The sequence below is a fragment of the Mandrillus leucophaeus genome, unplaced genomic scaffold (assembly GCF_000951045.1).
Source record: "Mandrillus leucophaeus isolate KB7577 unplaced genomic scaffold, Mleu.le_1.0 Scaffold218, whole genome shotgun sequence".
NCBI lineage: Eukaryota > Metazoa > Chordata > Mammalia > Primates > Cercopithecidae > Mandrillus > Mandrillus leucophaeus.
Window position 1 is genome coordinate 2,006,017 of NW_012102232.1, and position 19,750 is coordinate 2,025,766.

Sequence of the window (19,750 nt, forward strand, 5' to 3'; positions counted from 1 at the left end):
TTTTTGAGAAAGAGTTTTGCTTTTGTTGCCCAGGCTGGAGTGCAATGGTGCAATCTCAACTCACTGCAACGTCCACCTCCCACGTTTAAGCGATCCTCCCATCTCAGCCTCCAGAGTAGCTAGGACTACAGGACACACGCCACCATGCTCAGATAATTTTTGTATTTTCAGTAGAGATGGGGTTTCACCATGTTGGCCAGGCTGGTCTCAAACTCCTGACTTTAGGTGATCTGCCCATCTTAGCACACCAACGTGCTGGGCTTACACCCTGCCCAGCCCCTGTGCTTTTGATGTCATATCCAAGAAATCATTGCCAAATTCAATGTCCTGAAGCTTTCCCCCTGTGTTTTCTACTAAGAGTTGTATAGTTTTATCCGTTACATTTAGAGCTTTGGTCCATTTTGAGTTAATTTTTGTGTATGGTGTTAGGTAAGGCTCCACCTTCAATCTTTTGCATATGGATATCCAGTTTTCCAGCACCATTTGTTGAGAAGACTGTCCCTTTCCCATTGAATGGTCTTCGCATCCTTGTTGTAAACCATTTGATTATATTAATGTATGTAAGGGCTTATAGTTTATTTTAATTCTTTTTTTTTTTGAGACAGGGTCTCACTCAGTCACCCATGCTGGAGTGAAGTGGTGTGATTTCAGCTCATTGCAACCTCTGTTTCCCAGGTTCAAGTTATTCTCCCTGCTCAGCCTCCTCAGTAGCTAAGACTACCAGCACATGCCACCATACCCAGCTAATTTTTGTATTTTTAGTAGAGGCAAGGTTTCATCATGTTGGCCAGGCTGGTCTTGAACTCCTGACCTCAAGTGATCTGCCCACCTAGGCCTCCCAAAGTGCTGGGATTACAGGTGTGAGCCACTGCACCCGGCGAGGGCTTACAGTTTATATCTGTGCTCTCTATTCTATTCCGTTGGTCTATCTGTCTCTCTTTATGCCAGTACCACACTGTCTTGATTACTGTAGCACGATTACTATTGTTTAAAATCAGAAAGTTCGAGACCTCCAACTTCATTCTTCTATTTTGAGATTGTTTTGGCCATTCAGAGTTTTTCTGAGAGTCCACAGGGATTTAGGATGGATTTTTCTCTTCCTGAAAAACAAACAAACAAACAAACAAACCAACAAACCAACAGTATTGGGTTTTTTTTTTTGAGACGGAGTCTCCCTGTGTCACCTCGACTGGAGTGCAGTGGCGCGATCTCTGCTCATTGCAAGCTCCGCCTCCAGGGTTCACGCCATTCTCCTGCCTCAGCCTCCCAAGTAGCTGGGACTACAGGCACCCGCCACCTTGCCCGGCTAGTTTTTCGTATTTTTTAGTAGAGACAGGGTTTCACCGTGTTAGCCAGAATGGTCTCGATCTCCTGACCTCGTAATCCGCCCGTCTCGGCCTCCCAAAGTGCTGAGATTACAGGTTTGAGCCACGGCGCCTAGCCAGTATTGGGTTTTTGATAAGAATTGCATTGAGTCTGTAGATCATTTTGGGTATATTGACATTTTAACAATATTAAGTCTTCCAATCCATGAAATGTCTTCCTACTTAACTTATGTCTAAATCTAAATCTTTCAGCAATGTTTTGTAGTTTTTTTTTTTTTTTTAAATGGATTTTCGCTCTCGTTGCCCAGCCTGGAGTGCAATGCTGCGATCTCAGCTCACCGCGACCTCCTCCTCCCACGTTCAAGCGATTCCGCTGCCTCAGCCTCCTGAGTAGCTGGGATTTCAGGCATGTGCCACCACACCTGGCTAATTTTGTATTTTTTAGTAGAGATGGGGTTTCTCTATGTTGGTCAGGTTGGTCTGGAACTCCTGACCTCAGGTGATCCACCCGCTTCGGCCTTCCAAAGTATTGGGATTACAGGCGTGAGCCACTGCGCCCAGCCTTGTTTTGTTTTTTTGAGACAAGGTCTGGCTGAAGTGCAGTGGCACCAACTCTGCTCAGTGGTGGCTTACAGGCGTGAGCCACCATACCCAGCTGTAGTTTTCAATATACAAGTGCTTCATCTCTTTGGTTAAGTTTTTTCCTAAGTATTTTATTCTTTGTGATGCCATTGTGAGTGAAATTATTTTAATTTATTTTTTTGGATTGTTTATTGTTAATGTATGGGATTGCAACTGATTTTTGTATGTCGATTTTGTATCCTGCAATGTTGCTGATTTTGTTTATTAGTTCTGTTTTTTTGTGGAGTGTTTATCATTTTCTAAGATGATATCATCTGTGAACAGATGCCTTGATCCTTTCCAGTTTGGATGCCTTTTATTTCTTTTTCCTGCCTAATTGGTCCGGTAGAACTTCCAGTACTCTACTGAACAGAAGTGGTGAAAACATGCATCCTTGTCTTGTTCCTGATCTTAGACGAAAAGTTTTCAGTCCTTCACTATTAAATATGATGCCAGGTGTGAGTTTTTCATATATGGACTACATACATTGTGTTAGATATTGCATTTTTGAAAGGAATAGCTTTTTGCGGTCATTTTATTTAATTGTATAACCTTTAGTGAGTTACAGTGGACAATATGACTAGGCGTGTTTTTGATGGGAAACAGAATTTGTAGCACATTTTTGGCTTAGGTAATATCATGGTCTAGAAGTTAATGGGCTGCTCTAACCCATATTAGAGTCTGCTGAGGCCAAAATATAAACCGTCTGTGAGACAGCTCTACAAAAGAGCAGTGGCTGGTATTGAGGGAATGGATTCATGAATGTAGAAGCCAGGAACGTTCTGATACCTGCCTGATCTCTTCTCCCAGGAGGAAGCGGGAGTTAGCTGTGCTCCGGCAGATTTTGAGCTGAAAGGGTTGCAAGACTAAAAATCTGAAAAATGTTTAGGGGAATCTCCATTTCCCTGGCCTCAGTTAGATTCTAGAGTAACACTCCTGTTCTCTCTCCAACCCCTTATCCACTCACTCATCTCTTTGAGAGGAGGACTAGTTTGCTTGATTGGTAACTTAAGTACAAGGGCCTGGGCACCTTTGCTTGGTTCTTTCCCTGCCATCTTCCACGGTGTTTGCTTGGAGGTCATTCTGGCCTTTGCCCTGCTCTGTGGCAAGCTCTGAAGCCTGCTTCACATACATGTTGGATGTCCAGGGATGCGTGTGGCCCAGCAGGTAAGTCTGTATTTGTTCAGGGGTAAAATATTGGCGAGTCCTTCTAGATGTACCCTTAAACTATGTTTTCCCATCAGCTTGTTAACAACACTGACATTTTGATTTCTGTCAGCTTTTGATTTATATCTGTCTGCCTCCATTTTCTTATTCCTTCATTGATTCCAGACTTAGGAAAGGAAGAAAAAAGTATTATTTTGGCTTTCTAGGCACTATAGAGTAGTATGCAACAGTTAAAAAGAAATAAGTAGGCCAGGCGTGGTGGCTCATTCCTATAATCCCAGCATTTTGGTAGGCCAAGGTGGGTGGATCACTTGAGGTTAGGAGTTCAAGACCAGCCTGACCAACATGGTGAAACCTCATCTCTACTAAAAATACAAAAAAAATCAGCCAGGCATGGTGGCATGTGCCTGTGATCCCACCTACTCGAGAGGCTAAGGCAGGAGAATTGCTTGAACCCGGGAGGCAGAGGTTTCAATGAGCTGAGATCCTGCCCCTGCACTCTAGCCTTGGCAACAGAGTAAGACTCCATCTCAAAAAAAAAAAAACAAAAAAACAAAAAAAACTCAATGGCTTCAGAGAAATGTACAGGGAAAGGTTTACTGATAAAACATATCTTATTGTTAATTTAAAAAATCAAGCTGTAAGCTGGGCATGGTGGCTCCTGCCTATAATTGCAGCAGTTTAGGAGGCTGAGGCAGGAGGATTGCTTGAGCCCAGAAGGACCAGTCTTCAGTGAGCCATGATCATGCCTCAGCACTTTAGCCTGAATGACAGAGCATGATCCTGTCTCAAAAAAAAAAAAAGAAAATACATATATATGTAAAGAAAAAAAATCAACCTGTGAAAGAAAAAGAAGACAGATATAATATGATCCTATTTATGCTAAAAAAAAAAAAAAAACTCCACAAACAATAAAACTCAATACCTCTCTAGTGCATTTATGTATGTGAAAACATATAAAAAGTTCAAGAATAACAATGGCTTCTGTAGGTTGGATTTGAATTTTTAAAACAGTAGAATATGTCTGTGTAATTTACTGTTAAAAATGAAAAAATCGTGTGTGAGTAGAGTGTCTGACTAATGGACGGCCCTTTTTGAAGATGCGGAGGTCTTTTTCTATTATTTTCAGGTTATGAATTGTGAGATTTTCCCTGATTGGGATTGTGAGAGAGGAAGGGTGGATATGCCAGCCAGGTGGAACCCAGGGCCGCAGGGTGAATGCAAGCTCCGCCCCTGGGAGCAGATTTTGAGATCCATAATGAGGGCTGAGTGTTGAGCTGGAAAAGCAGACTCCGCATAGGGTTGGAGAAGCTGGGCAGGCAGGATTGGGATTGAAGTGTGGGTGCTGATGGAGCCAGAGGACCCAGGCTGAACATGGGGCTTGATTTATTTTTTATTTTTTGTTTTTTATTTTGAGACGGAGTCTTGCTCTGTCGCCCAGGCTGGAGTGTAGTGGCGGGATCTCGGCTCACTGAAAGCTCTGCCTCCCGGGTTCACGCCATTCTCGTGCCTCAGCCTCCCGAGTAGCTGGGACTACAGGCGCCCGCCACCACGCGCGGCTAATTTTTTGTATTTTTAGTAGAGACGGGGTTTCACTGTGTTAGCCCAGATGGTCTCAATCTCCTGACCTTGTGATCCGCCCCGCCCCCCGGCCTCCTAAAGTGCTGGGATTACAGGCGTGAGCCACCGCGCCCGGCCTTTTTTTTTTTGTATTTCAGTAGAGACGGGGTTTCACCATTTTGCCCAGGCTGGTCTTGAACTCCTGAGCTCAGGCAATCCGCCTGCCTCGGCCTCCCAAAGTGCTAGGTTTACAGACGTGAGCCACCGGGCCCGACCGGGGCTTGATTTTTATTGACTGCTTTCTGTGACATGCACCGGTGGGTTGGCTGGGTTTAATGTATAGAACTGGGCCAGAAAGAACTGTGCTTTTAAACACAGCTGCTCCATGTCTTTATTTGTGAAGTATCAAAGCACCCAACTAATGTTTGACGTGCATAGACTAAATCTGGGGATGCCACCAGAGCGAGGACACTATTACCTGTCGCGCAGTCCTGCTGCAGCTTCGAGGAGGACTCTGCACCTGCAGATCCTTAAAAAAGCTCTGGGTATCAGATGGAAGAGGGGTGAAACACAAGAATGTAAAAACTCTCAACTTTCTATCGTCCTTTACCTCCACCACGAGAGGGCGCCTGGATTTCCGTCAGAGACCTGACTTGGTCCTGGGCGGGAGGCCAGGCTGGAATAATTACTTCCAGGTGTGGGGGGCTCGGTGCCTCTTCCCAGAGGCCATAGAAATGAAACCTTCAATTGGCCAAATGGATTATGTCATTTTGACTATTGATTCTGCCCTACGGCTGCTGGTTCTAACCCAAGTTTATAACAGTCACTGCGTTAATAAGTGCATTTAACTCTTGATTGTCCTAGCTTTCATTTGAGAATTCTTTGAGCCGGCTGCTCAAAGAATTTCTTATGTGTTTACTTTTAGGCCATGTCATCAGCCTTCTGCAAATATGGCAAAAACTGAGTGGGAGAGGAGGGTATCATTTGTCCTCAGTTTTGTCACTAAAGACTGCATCACAAAAAGGCCCATCCCTTTGTAAACAGAAAGAAAAGAGAAAAATGGTACAGAAATTCCTAGAAGCAACATTCCATCTTTTGTTTGTTGGTTTCATTTGTTTCATTTTGAGGTTATGAGCAGATGGCCCAGCTGCATCAATAACAGAGTCAGAGCTTACTAGAAAAGCACAGAGATTTAAGAGAGTGGGTGATGTTAATAGCTCACCCCATCTCCCTTTGCACTATTTCTCCAAGTAAAGTCTGCCTCCTGCCTGCATCTGAGCTGCTTGTAAAAATGCAGCTTTCTGGCCTGCAACCCAACCTAAGGAATCAGAATCCGGACTCCTGAATCTGCATTTTTAATAAGTTCTCTAGTTGATTTCTTTATTCTTTTTTGAGGCAGGGTCTCACTCTGTTGCCCAGGCTGGAGTACAGTGGCATGATCCCAGCTCAGCTAACTTCTACCTCCTGAGCTCAAGTGATCCTCCCACCTCAGCCTACCAGTAGCTGGGATTACAGGTGGGCACCACCATGCCTGGCTAATTTTTGTATTTTTAGTAGAGACAGGGTTTCACTTTGTTGCCCAGGCTGGTCTCAAACTCCTGGCCTCAAGTGAGCCACCTGCCTTGGCCTCCCAAACTGCTAGGATTACAGACATGAGCCACCACACCTGGTCCCCTAGTTGACTTCTTATGGCTATACATTACATTTGAGATTAGAGGTAAGCCTCCTGGGGTGAGGCAAGAGGGGAGATGTGACACCCAGGGATAATATTTCTGCACCAGGATTCAGGACCTTACCCTGAGACAAAGGTCACATATCCCAGGAAGCTGCCCTGTGGAAAACAAAGCAGCCAGTAGCTGGGCCTGAGGATGAACAGGAGAGGCTGTGAAGCTACAGAAGCTGGACTCAGCCTCACTGGGAGCTACAGAAGCTGGACTCAGCACCACTGGGAGCCATCTGGATGGAGAAATGGGAACTCCAGAAGAGAATGTGAGGATTCCCTGTTCTCTGCCACTTAGAAACACCCGGCAACCCCAAGTACAATGTCCAACAGTGTTGATTCTATCTGCAGAGCACCTCTGAAAAATTACTTTCCATAGTGTAGGAAAACTCCTTAATTGCACTTCTTAGAGTTTCACCAAATACAGCTTGATTTGTGTGGGATTTTTGTTTTGTTTTTAAATCTTTTTAAGTGCAAGTCCCCTTGGGAGAATGGAGCTCTTGTTCAGACCTTGGAGAAGATTTGCTTATTACCTCTCATTAGATAGTTGTGATCTCTTACCCTAAGAAGCAAATGAAGCATTGTTGTTGAATTGAGAAAAAGAGGTAATTTTAGAGCCTGGGGAAGCTTAAGGGGTAGAAGAATGGGAATAGAATATTAATTCTAGGCTGGGTGCCGTGGCTCATGGCTGTAATCCCAGCACTTTGGGAGGCCAAGGCGGGAGGAACACTTCAGCCTATTAACGGTGGCGGATGGTGGGGGTGTGCAGCAACCTCAGTTCTTGCCTCCCCAGAAGAAAGAATTTGACCAAGGGGCATAAGGCAGAAGGAGAGACCGAGGCAAGTGTTAGAGCAGGAGTGAGTTTGTTAAGCTTTAGAGCAGGAATGAAAGGAAGGAAAGTACATTTCAAAGAGAGTCAAGCAGGGGACTTGAGGGATCAAATGTGTGGTTTGACCTTTTGACTTGGGGTTTTATATGTTGGCATACTTCTGTGGTCTTGCGTTACTTCTCCCCCGATTCTTCCTTTGGGGTGGGCTGTCGGAATGCGCAGTGTGTTTACTGGAATTGTACGCATGCTCACTTTGTGTCTCTATCTATATTTCTCTTCATGTCTCTCTCTGTCTCTGTATCTATCTATCTATCTATCTATCTATCTATCTATCTATCTATCTATCTATCTACCTATCTATCTATCTATCTACATATACATATACATATCTCCAACCTGGGCAATATAGTAAGATCCTGTCTCCAAAAAAAAAAATGAACATGATGAGAGAGAGAGTGGCAGAGACAGAGAGACATGAAGAGAGAGAAAGAGAGACACAAAGGGAGAGAGACAGTGAGACAGAGGGAGAGACTTCATTGGCTCACGCCAATGTCAGGGCTGGCAAGTCTAAAATCTTCAGGGCAAGATGACGGGCTGGAGATCGAGGGAAGAGTTGACGTGGCCATAGTTCAAAGACAGTCTGGGGGCTGAATTTCTTCCCCAGGATGCCTCAGTCTTTTTCTCTTAATCTGTTTAACTGACTGGATGAGACTCACCCACATTATGGGGAGTAATCTACTTTACTCAAAGTCCACATCTACAGATTTAAATGTTAAGGAAGGCATCCAAATGCCTTGACAGCATTGATTTGGGGAGGCAAAGGTAATAAATAGGAAATAAAGCAAAAGAAATAGAACAAGGACAAAATATCTTCACAGCAACATCCAGACTGATGTTTGACCAAAAACTAGGTACCATGGCCTTGCCAAGTTGCCACATAAAATTAACTTTCACAGGCTCTTAATCTTCAACCTGGACAGGACACATCTCACTTCTGCTCATGGGTCATTGACTAAAGTATATCACATGGCCACATCTAACCTCAGGGAGGCAGAGAAATGCAAATCCTACCATCTACCCAGAAGGAGAAGAGTCAGAACATTTGTGAACAGCCCTAATGGCCACCATAATCCTCATTTCACTAAAGGAGTGCAAGCACGTTCTGAGTCAATTTGGTATCCCTTTCTTTCCCTGGGTTCCACCTACGGAGGTGGTAGGAGGACTCACATATGCCATGGCAGTAGATGATTCCTGGACCTGGTTCATTATCTATTCAGGTTGGCATGTCTTGAGACATCCATCTGTTTGCAGTTGTCTGCCTACCACATTTCAGTTTACAGGGCTCCATGAGAGTCAGTCACTTTTGTGGGCATATCAGCACCTTTCTGGGACAAGCAGGAATTATACTGTTCTTCCTGGGCCATCCTAAGTCATAAGAAATTATTTGAGGATGGGGTGGTGGAGTCTGCTAGTTGCCCCCAGTGTCTGTTCTCTTCTTCTCTAGATATTATTATTACTTTTTTAGAGACAGGATTTTGCTATGTTGCCCAGGCTGGACTCGAACTTCTGGGCTCAAGGGATCCTCCTACCTCAGCCTTCCAAGTAGCTTGGACTATAGGTATGCACCACTGTGCCTGGCTTAGAACACTCAATTTTTAGCTGGGCACACATCCAGAATAATGAATACAATTCCCATACTTCTTTGCCGCTTGGTAGAGTCACCAGTCTAGAGTCTGGTCACTGGCATATAGGCAGCGGAGAATATATATATATAACATCTATTATGGGACCTTAAAGGCCAAGGCTGGGCTTTTCTTCCTTATTTTCTTCTTCCTGCTGTCTGGAGCATGGATGAGATGACTGGACTATGGAGAGTTATTTTGGAGAATGAGGAGACTTTGGGAATGGAGGTCATACATAGTAAAGCAAAACTCAGAGTGCTACAGCAAGCCTCGATCACCAATCTGCTATGTGAAAGGCAAATTTACTTCCTACCTGTTTAAGCCACGTGCTTGATTTTCTGTCACTTGCAGAATGTAATGTAATGATAGCACAGCAAGAATTTCCATACCTGGCTGGGCGCAGTGGCTCATGCCTGTAATCTTAGCACTTTGGGGGGCCGAGGTGCGTGGATTGCCTGAGGCCAGGAGTTCGAGATCATCCTGGCCAACATGGTGAAACCCTGTCTCTACTGAAAATACAAAAATTGGCTGGGCGCAGTGGCTCACGCCTGTAATCCCAGCACTTTGGGAGGCCGAGGCGGGCGGATCACAAAGTAAGGAGTTCAAGACCAGCCTGGCCAATATGGTGAAACCCTGTCTCTACTAAAAATACAAAAAAATTAGCTGGGCATGGTGGCACATGCCTGTAGTCCCAGCTACTCAGCAGGCTGAGGCAGGAGAATCGCTTGAACCCAGGAGGTAGAGATTACAGTGAGCTGGGCTCGTGCCACTGCACTCCAGCCTGGGTGACAGAGTGAGACTCCCATCTCAAAAAAAAAAAAAAAAATTAGCCAGGCATGGTGGTGCACACCTGTAATCGCAGCTACTCAGGAGGCTGAGGCATGAGAATCTCTTGAACCCAGAAGGTGGATGTTGCAGTGAGCTGAGATCATGCCACTACATTCCAGCCAGGGTGACAGAGTGAGACTGTCTCAAAAGAAAAAAAAAAAAAATTTCCATACGTGGTAGGAGATAGATCCCTGAGCATTGATGAGGCCTCTCCCTCACTGAGTGGTATGAGAGGCAGTGAATCCGTAGCTCCCAACTGCCCTGCACGTTCCCACCTCTATGGCTACACCTCAGAGAGGAGCTAAGGATATATCCCCTCACCTACTTGAATCCTCGTGTGTATCTTTGGCACTCTGTTTGCCGGCTCAGATGCCAGCTGAAGAGAAAGTAGTCCTGAGGTGTATACAGCTTGTCATTCACGTCACTCTTTGACCCTGCCCTGGACTTTGATGAAATGACTTGTCTTTATTCAGGTTCCCGCTGAAGTGTCCTGATGTGAGGATTTGAGTGCAAGTATGAATCGTTGATTCAGGAGATAATTGCGGGAAACTTATTCTCCATAGGGAATGGAGAATAAGATGGGGAGGTAAGGGAAGCCAGTGAAGTGTGCACTTGGGTGAGCAAGCACCTTTCTCCCACGGGCAGCTGGCGCTCACTCCTGGGGAGAGCACTGGGAATTGGGCAGGGCATGCCTCAGAATGATCCCGAACATCATCCTTCCTGAGGGTCGAGGACTTTGAGATCCATAACCACCAACTCTCTGCTGGCCAAAGGTTGCTTCTACAGGCATTCACTCTCCAGCACTTCAGGATTGCTCCAGCTGCAGGCCAAGCAGCTTCCTGTGGCCAGATAAGAGTCTGAGAGAATTTGTGGGTGTCGGAGGTGAATCGCCTTCAGAGTGTAGCCACAAGTGTCCGGGGGATCTGGGCAGGGCACTCATCCATGACGGCTTTCCTCTAATTTATTCTCCAGTGTGAAATTAATGTGATTAGGCCAGGCTCGGTGGCTCACACCTGTAATCCCAGCACTTTGGGAGGCCAAGGTGGGAGGATCATGAGGTCAGGAGTTCCAGACTAGCCTGGCCAACATGGTGAAACCTCGTCTCCACTAAAAATACAAAAATTAGCTGGGCATGGTGGTGCAGTCCTGTAATCCCAGCTATTCGGGAGGCTGAGGCCAGAGAATTGCTTGAACTGGGGCCTGGGAGGCTGAGGATGTAGTGTGTCAAGATCACCCCACTGCACTCCAGCCTGGGCTACAGAGCGAGACTCCGTCTCAAAGATAAAAAAAAAAGAAAAAAGAAAGAAAATCATTGTGATTTGAGAAGGGGAAGAAAGCCTCTCCTTCAAAAAAAGAAATTAACTTTACATAAAATGAAAACACTAAATAACTACCTAGAACTTCTGTTTTCCAGGTTCCACACAGTAAGTTCTTTGCCGGGACTAGCTACATAATTTTCAGGGCTTAGTGCAAAATAAAAAGGTTTGGGACCTTATTCAAAAATTATTAAGAATTTCAAGATATTGACTGTAAAGTGTTAACTAAGTGCAGTGCCCTTCTCTGTACAGGAACGTGCAAATGTGCAGGTCACACACCCATGAAACCTACTGGGCTCCTACTCGGGAGAATTGATAATATCTTGTAAATTGTAGGGTTCTTTGGAAGATCTGTTAGTCTGAGCTCAAAGTTTCCATCTTGGATCTTATGCTTCTCCCCTCAGCTTTCTTTCACAGATTTTTTCCTGCCTCTGATTTCTGACACTGAAAATCCAGGAAGATTAGAGCTCTCTGGAAAGTGCCTCAGAGCCCGTCTTCCTGTTTTTGACATGAAACAGCCCCTTTCCTGGATTAACTTCATGCTAGATGAAGTCATGCAATATGGTTAGTGTGGAAGACAGGGTTTTTTGTTGTTGTTGTTTTGTTGTTTTAAATTTGTTAGTTGTAATGAACTCGGCCGGGCGCGGTGGCTCAAACCTGTAATCCCAGCACTTTGGGAGGCCGAGACGGACGGATCACGAGGTCAGGAGATCAAGACCATCCTGGCTAACACGGTGAAACACCGTCTCTACTAAAAAAAATACAAAAAACTAGCTGGGCGAGGTGGCGGGCACCTGTAGTCCCAGCTACTCGGGAGGCTGAGGCAGGAGAATGGCGTAAACCCGGGAGGCGGAGCTTGCAGTGAGCTGAGATCCAGCCACTGCACTCCAGCCTGGGCGACAGAGCGAGGCTCCATCTCAAAAAGGAAAAAAAAAAAAAAAAAATGAAGTCGTATGCTGTTCTGTAGGTCCCCGGCTCTCCTTTTTTTGTCTCCTGAGTTTTGTTCCGCCTTAGTCTAGGGGTTGAGGAAGCTGTTTAGGTCAGGCCCACAGAAATTCTGGCCATGGGCTAGTGCATGGTCCAAGTGAGACATAATGGCAACTGGAACGGGGAAGAAGCCTTGGAGATAGAAAAGGGCTGATTCAAGAGAGAGGAAAAGTGTACAATCAATAGGAGTAGGTGGTGAATTGAATAAGAGAAACAAGGGTATCAAGGACTTCCAGCTTGAATAGAACATTGTTCCTCTTGTTCATGTGCTGGATCAATATTTAATGAATTTCCCCCATGTATCAGGCACTGTCAGACTGTTTCAGATATTTAACCCCTTCCTCCCTCATCATTATTGTTATTATTTTTGAGACAAGGTCTCACTCTGTCACCCTTTCTGGAGTGCAGTGGTGCAATCTCAGCTCACTACAACCTCTGCTTCTTGGGTTCAAGTGATTCTCCTGCCTCAGCCTCCCAAGTAGCTGGGATTACAGGCATGCACCATCATGCCCCGGCTAATTTTTGTATGTTTAGTAGAGATGGGGGTTTCATCATGTTGGCCACGTTGGTCTCGAACTCCTGACCTCGAGTGATCTGCCCACCTCTGCCTCAAAAAGTACTGGGATTACAGACGTGAGCCACCGCACCCGGCCTGATCAGGAGGTGGATCTTAAGACTCTCCCATGAGAGGGCTCCCACCCTATACCATGGGGGAAGGAATGTTGATGTCATGAAGCTTCCATAAAAACCCAAGAGGACATGGATCGGTGAGTTTCTGGGTATCTGAGCTCCTGGAGGTTCCTGGAGGGTGGCGCCCAGGGAGGGCATGGAAACTCTGTGCCGCTTCCCCCACACCTCGCCCTATGCATCTCTTCTCCTGTATCCTTTACTATATCCTTTATAATAAACCAGTAAATGTGTTTCTCTGAGTTCTGTAAGTCACTCCAGCAAATTTATTGAACCCTCAGTAAGAGGTTCTGGAGGGCTGACCTTGCAACTGGTGTGTGTGGAGGGGTTCAGGGGGGGCAGTCTTAGGGACTGAGTCCTCAACTTGTGGGATCTGACACCATCTCTGGGCAGATACGGTTGGAACTGAATTAGAGGACCCTCCCTGGTGTCCGTTCCTTGGTGTGTGGGGAAAAACCCCCACACATTTGGTCACAGAAATCTTCTGTGTTGATGATTGTTGTGTGAGAGTAGAGGAAAAACATGGTTTCAGGAGAGTTTTTCCCTACACAATTTGGTACGCTGAACGTCCCTAATTTTGGTGAACACCCTTAAAATTAGTGCTTTTGGGGGAAGAAGGGACTAGATTGATGGGTTTTTCCAGGAATAAAGAGAAGAAAAGAAGCTTGAGAAGCTTTTTATTGGCCGGGCATGGTGGTCCCATGCCTGTAATCCAGCACTCTGGGAGACGGGAGGATTCCTTGAGGCTAGGAGTTGGAGACCACCCTGGGCAACAAAGCGAGACTGCCACCTGCCCCCAATCTCTACAGAAAAAAAAAAAAAAGCTAGCTGGGTATGGCGGAGCGTGTGCCTGCAGTCCCAGCTAATTGGGAGGCTGACATGGGAAGAGTGCATGAGCCCAGGAGTTTGAGGCTGCAGTGAGCTGTGATTGCACCTCTGTATTCCCACCTGGGTGACATGATGAGACCCCTGTCTCAAAAACAAACAGGCTGGGTGTGGTGGCTCACACCTGTAATCCCAGCACTTTGGGGAGCCAAAGCGGGTGGATCACTTGAGGTCAGGGGTTCAAACCAGCCTGGCCAACATGGCAAAACCTCATCCCTACTAAAAATACAAAAATTAGCTGGGCGTGGTGTCATGCACCTGTGATCCTAGCTACTGGGGTGGCTGAGGCATGAGAATCTCTTGAACCCGGGAGACAGATGTTGCAGTGAGCCGAGATTGCACCAGTGCACACCAGCCAGGGCAACAGAGTGATACTCCATCTCAAACAAACAAACAACAATAACAAAACAAACAACAACAACAAAAAGAACCTTTTATTCATGGAACCCAATAGAAAAGGTGGAGAGACACACACACACACAAAATTAAATTCTACAGAGGCATCCACCTATCCCTGTGCCCAGTCTGCCACCCAGAGGTTTGGTTTCAGTTTTTAGTAATTACCTGTGTGTCTAAATACACACACTGCTTGCTGTTTCCTGGTTCATCATCTTTAGACATTATCTTTTGACTTCCTGTTGTGAAAGATAAGGATTTAACTTGTTCACACTCCTGCCCCAGTAGAGCTGTATCATTATTTTTAGTTCCTCTACCGGTTGCTAATAGTAAGTAATGGACTGGAATCTCTCCTGTTCTAGTGATTTCAAGGAGTATCTTCTTCTCCTTCTATTGAAACAGAAAGAAAGCTTACCTTTCCATTAAACACTTCTGTCCATCTTTTACTTCCCAATTTCTGACATCTGTCGTTTCACTTTCACCTCGTCAGGCTGATAAGCTTTACATTCTATTCTGTATCCATAGTTGACTCCTCCATGCTTTGTCTGTAGAGCTGGATTCTAAAAGGTGAACATCTCCAGGGAAGGATGGGAGTAGGGATCAAGGTTTGGGTGTTTCTCTGAGAGAGGGCCTGACCTGAAGGGACCACCTGGACAGGAATAAGGGATTTTCTTTAAAGGGTTTTGTTCAAGAACCCAGGAACTGGGTGGGAGCTGAGTTGTTATCTGCAGATCAGTGGTCCCTACGGGTCCTTACCTGTCCCCAGGGGCTCGGCTGGCTCTGCTTCCCACTGACATCCCTTGAGAACCATCTCTTTAATAATAGCCAGCATCTCCTTCAATGTCAGTGCAATCTAGTGACTCCTATCCATCTCCAAACCTTTGCTCAGCCCCTATATTACTTTTCCTGTAAGGTTAACCCACACTTCATAACACCCTGTGACTTCAATAAGCCCCAGAAAAGGAAGCCGTAACCTGAAATTCATGGGGTGGAATCCCCCTACATTGGTCTTGGAGTTTGAGAGGGTGGAAAGGTACCAGCTTATGACTTCCCTATCCACCCACCTAGGACCGAAGCAGTGGCTATCTAGACATTTTCCCTCTTACACAGACCTTTCTTTTCCTTTCTCTCTCTTTTTTTTTTTTTTTTGAGACAGAGTCTCGCTCTGTCACTCAGTTGGAGGGCAGTGGCACGATCTCGGCTCATTGCAACCTCCAGGGTTCAAGCAATTCTCCTGCCTCAGCCTCCTGAGTAGCTGGGATTACAGGCACCTGCCACAGTGCCCAGCTAATTTTTGTATTTTCTTAGCGGAGACGAGATTTCACCTCATTGGTCAGGCTGGTCTCCAACTCCTGACCTCAAGTGATCTACTTGCCTTGGCCTCCCAAAGTGTTGGGATTACAGGCGTGAGCCACTGTGCCTGGCCCACAGATGTTTCATTGAACTCTTTTTTTTCCACTTCACTTCACCATCTGCCTCTCCTACCTACAGAATGTTGGGAGGCCTTTCTCTTGGTGTTTGACACGTTTTATGGCAACTTTCGGCCAGATAATGGCTTTAAAGATTGTTTGTTTAGCAGACATCTTTGGAAGCCAGAGACGTGTCTCCCTGTGGGTCAGAGGACAGTTTTGTTTCCTGACCTCTGTTGTTGTAGGAAAAGGGGTCCTTGGGAAGTTTTCACTTTTTAAAGCGTCTCCGGAAAAGTTTCTTGTAAAGCCCTGGCTGTTAGAGCCAGGCCAGCTACCTTTGATATGCAATGCAAGCCATTAGAAACTGGGTCCACCCAAACATGGAGATTCCTTCGGCCTTCTTGCCCTTTCTCCACAGGTTCCTGGCAACATGGCTGCCCCAACATATCCCCGCGTGTGTAGAACATCTTGGTGTCCTATATTTGCATATTAAAAGGCTGGGGTGGGAAGGCCAGCTTTTTCTCGCGCTACGTGAATGACATGCCTAGTCAAACCAATCCCCTGAGCCCTATGCAAATCAAACACCGCCTCCTCTAGCCTTTGCTTATATACCTGGCTGGTATCCCTGGCAGGTGGAGACCTCCTCTTTTGGCTTTGGAGCCCCTCTCCCTTTGTCTCTGTACAGGGAGCTTCTTCCTTCTGTCGTCTCCTTTCCTTCTTGCCTATTAAACTCTCCACTCCTTAAAACCACTCCACCTGTGTCCATGTACTTTTATCTAAACCGACATGAGGACCAAGAATTCTGGTGTTCCTCCACTATTCAGAGCCATATCACTGTGATAAAGACAGTGTCAGCCAGTCACGGTGGCTTACACCTATAATCCCAACACTTTGGGAGGCAGAGGCAGGTGGATCACCGGAGGTCAGGAGTTCGAGACCAGCCTGGCCAATATGGTGAAACCCCATCTCTACTAAAAATACAAAAATTAGCCGGGCGTGGTGGCGGGTGACTACAGTACCAGCTACTGGAGGCTGAGGCAGGAGAATGGCGTGAACCTAGGAGGCAGAGCTTGCAAAGTGAGCCGAGATTTCACCACTGCACTCCAGCCTAGGCAACAGAGCAAGACTATGTCTCAAAAAAAAAAAAAAAAAAAAAGATAGTGTCTTCCTCTGGGGCAAAGTTGGGGCAGGTATGCTAGCGATTCCCTTGGAAAACTGGGGGTTTCATGAACTCAGTGTTCCTCAGGGGCAGTATTCACCTGACCAGCACTGGTATTGCCCCCATGAGGCTTGAGGGCAAGCAGAACTGATGCGAACATTGGGGTCATGCTGTCTGCTGTGTTCTGAGTAGTAAATGACATCTATTTGGGAAAGTGGGGCAAGTCAGCAGACCCAGCAGCTGCTATTTGGGGACAGCTTGGCCGCTTGACACAGACTTTCTGAGGGGCTGCCCACTTTCTTCCCTGGGTCAGGCACACCCTGTATTTTAAAGGTGGGGACATTCTCCACTCTCAGGCCTCTGAAACCCTTAGCTGTTGACACCTCCTTTGCATTCTCCTCCTTTACAGTCATTTTAATGAGGCATTGGGTGGTGGGAGTGGTAATTATTCATGTGTGTGCTCAGATTACCTAGTTGAAGCGGAGCTCATTTGCATTTCAATATACTAAAGAAATATATCAAGAGAAAACTTTTTGAGATTTTCAGCAGCTTTGTAAATAGAATACAACATTCAATAGTAAATTGCAAAACATAATGCATTGTAAAAAGGGACATTTTTGCTGATTCCAGAATTTCTCTCTCCTGCATAGCTTCTCAGATTTACGCCACAGGGATCAGCAGAACCTTTTAAAGATCAGAGGCTGAGTGGTGTTTTTCAGAGGCTGCGAAAAGTGGAGAGCAGGGGCATGATGTGCTTGCTTCACTGCAAATCTGAGATTGTGACTGCAGATTGGTTTGCAGAACGTCATTCCATGAATTCCCATATGCAGGGGCTGGACAGCAGAAGCCTATAAGTACTAGACTCCTTTGTAGTTAGGCTTCCTCAGGAGACCCTACTCCATCAGAACACCCACTGGGTGAGACTTCAAGGTAGAAGTGTGAGACCCTGGCTGAGGGGTCGAAGGCAGCATCTTCTGAAAGCACCCCTAGGGGAGGTTTTATTTTTTCTGACACAGGTGTGGTGAAGTCTCTATTGTTTCATTTCTGGTTTCATGGGTATGGTTACCGCTAACCTGTACAGCATCTTTGTATTAATTAGAAAAAGACACCTAATTTTGCCTGAAGCACCTCAATTTCATCTGTAAAATACATGAACTCCTTGTATTTTAAAGGCAGCAATTTCCTCCACTCTCAGGCCTCTAAAGTCCCTTACCTTGATACCTCCCTTCCATTCTAATATATCAATCATTAGTATACCAGTGTATTAGAATAAGACTCCATCTGGTGGAAATTGTAAGATGTCTACAATGTGACTACCATGCGCTGGGATTATAAAGAGAATCCTGGTCAGAGATGCCAAGAGGCATGTAGTGGCAATAGTGAGGTTCTTGTTAGAAGATCCTACCAGGGTGGTTCCCTAGTTCAAAGCTGGTCCCTTAGTCCTCTCAAAAATGCATTAGCAGGCTGGGCACGGTGGCTCACATCTGTAATGCCAGCACTTTGGGAAGCAGAGGTGGGCAGATTACTTGAGGTCAGGAGATCGAGACCAGCGTGGCCAACACGGTGAAACCCCGTCTCTACTAAAAATACGAAAAAATTAGCCGGGCGTGGTGGTGGGCGCCTGTAGTCCCAGCTCTTCTAGGGAGGCTGAGGCAGGAGAATGGCGTGAACCTGGGAGGCAGCGGAGCTTGCAGTGAATGGAGATCACACCACTGCACTCCAATCTGGGTAACAGAGTGAGACTCTGTCTCAAAAAAAAAAAAAAAAAAAAAATTAGCCGGGTGTGGTGGCACACACCTGTAATCCCAGCTACTCAGGAGACTGAGGCAGATGAATTGCTTGAACCCAGGAGGCAGAGGTTGCAGCAAGTCAAGACTGTGCCATTGTACTCCAGCCTGGGCGACAGGGCAATACTCCATCTTGAAAAAAAAAAAGCATTAGATTACCTAATACCTTTGAATTAATCTCTTTGTGTTTAAACTAGTTAGAGAGGGTTCTTGTCTGCCACTAATAATCCTGACCAATACAGACACAAAAGACACAGAAAGTAGAAACAGTGATGGGGCCAAGGGAGAAGAAAACCAAATGAGTCTTTGGGGTCTGTAGGAAGAAAAGAAGGGTTCCATTGGAAGAAACCAAGAAATAGAAAAGTCAGCTTTCACTTAACTGATGAGAAGACAGAGTGAGTTCCTTGAAAAGGACTCGTAGTATTCACATGTAGGGGAGTTTTACAGGTTCAGTAGAGAACAAATACAGAAATACATTCAATAGAGAATTTTGAAATCAGCAAAATATCCTTCTTATGATACATTATGCTTTGCAATTTCCTAGTCAAATGCTTTTAAAATAAATAAATCTATAATCCCATAGGTTTACCCCTGTGTTGGAAGAAAAGTAGTTGTCTGATCTGTGGCACACATGGATTTGCTGATGGAGTACAGACACCGAGTCTGAAAGGATGTCCATGAGAGGGTCCACAAAGCAGCTGGAGATTTGTGGGTGGTCCTGAGACAGGAATAATACAGCATGGTCACAGGAGAATAAAAATTCCAGACAGCAGTTTCACATGACTGAAGGCTATGGGCTAAAAAGACTTTGCAAAACCACTGTGTGGGCCGGGCATGGTGGCTCACGCCTGTAATCCCAGGGCTTTGGGAGGCCAAGGTGGATGGATCACAAGGTCAGGAGTTCAAGACCAGTGTGGCCAACATAGAGAAACCCCGTCTCTACTAAAAATACAAAAATTAGCTGGGCATGGTGGCGCATGCCTGTAGTCCCAGCTACTCCGGAGGCTGAGGCAGGAGAATTGTTTGAACCTGGGAGATGGAGGTTGCAGTAAGCCAAGATTGCACCACTGTACTCCAGCTTGGACAACAGAGTGAGACTTCATCTCAAAAAACAAAAACAAAAACAAAAAGGGGCCGGGTGCGGTGGCTCACACCTGTAATCCCAGCACTTTGGGAGGCCAAGACGGGCGGATCACGAGGTCAGGAGATCGAGACCATTGTGGCTAACACGGTGAAACCCCGTCTCTACTAAAAATACAAAAAATTAGCTGGGTGCGGTGGTGGGCGCCTGTAGTCCCAGCTACTCAGGAGGCTGAGGCAGGAAAATGGTGTGAACCTGGGAGGCGGAGCTTGCAGTGAGCCGAGGTCGTGCCACTGCACTCCAGCCTGGGC

The 19,750-nt window shown here is 46.0% G+C and overlaps 1 pseudogene across 1 annotated transcript in view; it reads left to right on the forward strand.

Annotated features, from left to right (window-relative positions):
* The first annotated feature begins 5,058 nt into the window (after positions 1 to 5,058).
* LOC105540270 overlaps positions 5,059 to 19,750 on the forward strand; it is a 64,019-nt pseudogene continuing 49,327 nt past the window's right edge. Inside the window, exon 1 of the transcript XR_001006176.1 lies at positions 5,059 to 5,218. The product of XR_001006176.1 is annotated as a transmembrane protein 183A-like (transcript). The remainder of the gene's footprint in view (positions 5,219 to 19,750) is intronic.